The sequence below is a fragment of the Solenopsis invicta genome, unplaced genomic scaffold (assembly GCF_016802725.1).
Source record: "Solenopsis invicta isolate M01_SB unplaced genomic scaffold, UNIL_Sinv_3.0 scaffold_3073, whole genome shotgun sequence".
Lineage (NCBI taxonomy): Eukaryota > Metazoa > Arthropoda > Insecta > Hymenoptera > Formicidae > Solenopsis > Solenopsis invicta.
This window is the reverse complement of record NW_024105266.1, coordinates 56,919-60,503: the sequence shown is the minus strand read 5'-3', so window position 1 is coordinate 60,503 and position 3,585 is coordinate 56,919. Positions and strand designations below refer to the sequence as shown.

The following is a 3,585-nucleotide window of genomic DNA, read 5'->3' as shown; positions in this document are numbered from 1 at the left end:
AGAGCAATACTTCAGAAATCTCAACAAAGATGAAGTGGCAGTCGATGCAGAAACTATTAGTACGTATTACAATCATCGACATATAGAATGGACTGCTGATGGTAATGATGGGAGTAGAAAGATAGATAGAGTGAAAAGCAATCAATTGCAATAACGTTTGTTCTCTGTTACTAAAAATCTGCTTGGTTGCTGGATTGATGTTGTTGCTTCAGCAACCAATCAGATTTAATAGACAGAGAACGAATGTTTTTTCAATTGTCTACTTTTCACTCTACCTGTTTTTCTACTCCTACCACTGCCATCGGCAGTCCATTCTATATGTCAATGTTTACAAAAATTGAGTGTTTTTTGTCGTAATAGATTATCGATGACACGGTCCCAGACTGTTCGTAGTTCATTAACACTATTTCAAAGCTGTAAGCTTTGTTCTATGCTCGTGCTATCTTATTTCGTAAATAATCTAACAATTTGAATTAACATTGAATTAATTCAATATTAAAATTAGAGAATAAAACGTAGGAAATGCGAGTCAAACGCGGTAGTTGGTGCGCCAATAATAATAGTACATGTATTTCACTATTAGTACATAAATATGTATACAAATATTGGACGCGTTTCTACTTCCCGTAAAGTCATTTTCAACGATGTAATTCCATTAAAATGACCGTTATGTGACGTGATGGTCGCGTTGTATACACGGCATGGTAGTAGCTTGCATATTTTTTTTTTTTAGTCTCAAATCTTCTGATAATTTTAATGGCTCTAAATTAAGTTACTTTGATTTGGCGTGCACAGTGCGGTAGCAGTGTGCACGAGCAATTGTTTTGCTATTTGAAACTTATTATTTTGTTGTTGCTACTATTTTTAATCGCCTTGGAAAGTTAGAAAGAATCAACGCGCGCAAATTGCGAGAATAAAAGAAATAACAAGACTAAAAAGAATAAGAAGAAATAGTAGAGCGGATGACTATATCAATGATTCTACAAGTATTTGTGATATACATATATGTATGTATATATAATTCAGGTATAGACTAGATATATGCGATTAATATGCGTTTTTAAAATTTTGATATGAGATTGAATATTGAGGATAACCTAGCAGAAAAGTCGTAACAACCGTTTTGGAAGTTTATATAATTGACATTGTTAATAACAAACAAAATTGTTAACAAGTATATCTGTCTAGGATTACATGCTTCCTTTATAATTAAAAGCCTTAATATATGATATTAAAAAATGTATTTACTTTATATGTTATTACCTTTAGATCATCTGGATGACGAATAAAAACCATAGGCACAAAAAAATTCCACAGTTTGAAAATTGGATAATGTATGTCACTTAAGGTAATTAGAAGCTGCCAGAGAAAATCTAAAAAATGTGTAAGTATTAATATCTCATATATACGAATATACTTGACAGTAAAATAAAAACACCGCCTGTTTTGCTCTCTATAAATATACAAATTTCAAGAAAGTGAAACATCATTAAAAGCGATTGTACAAGGATTTTTTTAAATATACTTTTATCTTAAAGTCTCTACTTTTTATATCGATACTTTAGTAAACCTTTAGTTTACCTCATTGTTTGTAACATTATATATTTAAAAAAATTTTGCAGAAAATTTTAACTTACCTGCTGATTCAAATAACATAAGGTTTCTATAAATTGGAAAATGTTTTGGTCCTGGAATTTTATTTATGAGTTTCATTTTTAAGGTCCAGGATTGCCACATCATACTCGTATATCCGATCCACACCAATATAAAGATTATTGTAAAAAACAATATGATGCAAATCATTGCAGGTATCATCTATAATGACATTATAACATTATATTAAAGGGCGGTATTCAAAAACATTAAAAATATCATATTATGTTTGTTGATTAATGTTAAACAGGCATAAAGTGATATTTCTAACGATATATTTCTATCTCTAATCTTTAAATGTAAAAAAAATTTTAAACAATAAAAATTAAACATTTATAACTTTGTGACAAAATACTGTGTTTTTTTAAACTAAACCGTTTTTTAAAAAACTATTTTTGAGCTATTACCCTCTTTATGGCATATTACCCACTTTTTTCTTCCACCGATTATGCAGTGCGTCACATTTTTATAAATCACGTCCTAAGTACTAAACATTTTATTACTTTGAACGTAGAATTAAACAACACTTTAACGACAAATATAATCGTTTAACTTTCAATACAAAGTATTGATTATAATCAAAGTTATTCAATAAAATGAAAATGAGGGCCGTATTACCCTCTTCTCCTCTACATGTAGTAACAGAGCAATAATAAAGCAACAATAATCACACAATATTGTATATTTTATTTCTGCTTTTTTATGTTCTTTGTGATTATTATACATGTGACTAATATAAGTATATTTTTAACATATTTACATTCCGAAATTGCATTTTTTTTAAATTAATTTTTACTAGTTTGTTTTCAAAGATTGTGCAACCAAAGTTACATATATATATATATATATGTAACTTTGGTTGCACAATCTTTGTATTATATATATATATATATATATATATATATATATATATATAATATAATTAAACTTTTTGCATGTAGCCAAAAGAGATTCTAGAGCTATTTTCACATTTATCTATGTTTTAAGTAATATATATTTGATCATTTAAGTTTCTTATACTGTCTATTTTTAGTTACGATTAGACGCGCATTAAGCGCGCGCTATTCAACTTTTTGTTTTTTACTTTATTAAACAATTCTACAGTTATTTGTTATATTACTTATATTAATTAAACAATTAGTAAATAACAAATTGCAGACGCAGAAAAGAAGCTTCAACGAAATAAGTCTTCAATACACATCTTTGAAATAGAATTAAGGATTATTATTCATTACCGATACTGATTAACATTCAGATTGTAGTCCTCTCATTTCAACATTGTTAATAATGGCAGAAAAATCTGCGAGGTAATATATTTTATTCTTTTACTATTTTTTTGTCAAATATTTCTAATACTTTGTTCAACAATTACTGTTAACTAACATCATATTAAAGCTAAGCAATAAGAAAAAGTTGGTTTATGATTAAATAATATATCTTTATTTAATTATAAAAGCGATTTTTCTGCACAATAAAGTGTTAGATTTTAGCTATTTTAGATTTTTGCAATAGTTTTTGTTGCTAATATTTTGCTACTATTTTACTTGTGTCACTATTATTTTAGAGTGTTAATTTTATTTTATGCTCATATGATGTTTGGCGTACTTTTTTAATATTTTTTCGAAATCAAGTGATGAAAGAAACAATAACATATCTCTTCTTATGAAGAAAAAAATAATGTACCTAAAATGATTAATGGTGCCAACTTTAAATGATTCAATTTATTATCTCTTTGAGTTTTAGTTTTATAAATTCAAATATATTTTGTTATTATAAAAAAAACTGCTATAAAATGTCTGAACATAATTTTAAAGTAATTTTAAGTATCAAACTTTGTTTAAAATAGTATATCATGATTCGCGAAGAGTTAGATTTATAATAACGATGTGTTGATAATATTTGTAAAAATTTAAAATCGAGAAATTCCGTTCG

At 26.9% G+C, this 3,585-nt stretch overlaps 1 long non-coding RNA gene across 1 annotated transcript; it reads left to right on the top strand.

Annotated features, from left to right (window-relative positions):
* On the top strand, positions 1 to 2,005 carry LOC120359892. Its single transcript, XR_005576653.1, has 3 exons — positions 1 to 59; positions 1,270 to 1,384; positions 1,721 to 2,005. It is a non-coding gene; the product is annotated as an uncharacterized LOC120359892 (long non-coding RNA).
* The last annotated feature ends 1,580 nt before the right edge of the window (positions 2,006 to 3,585 follow it).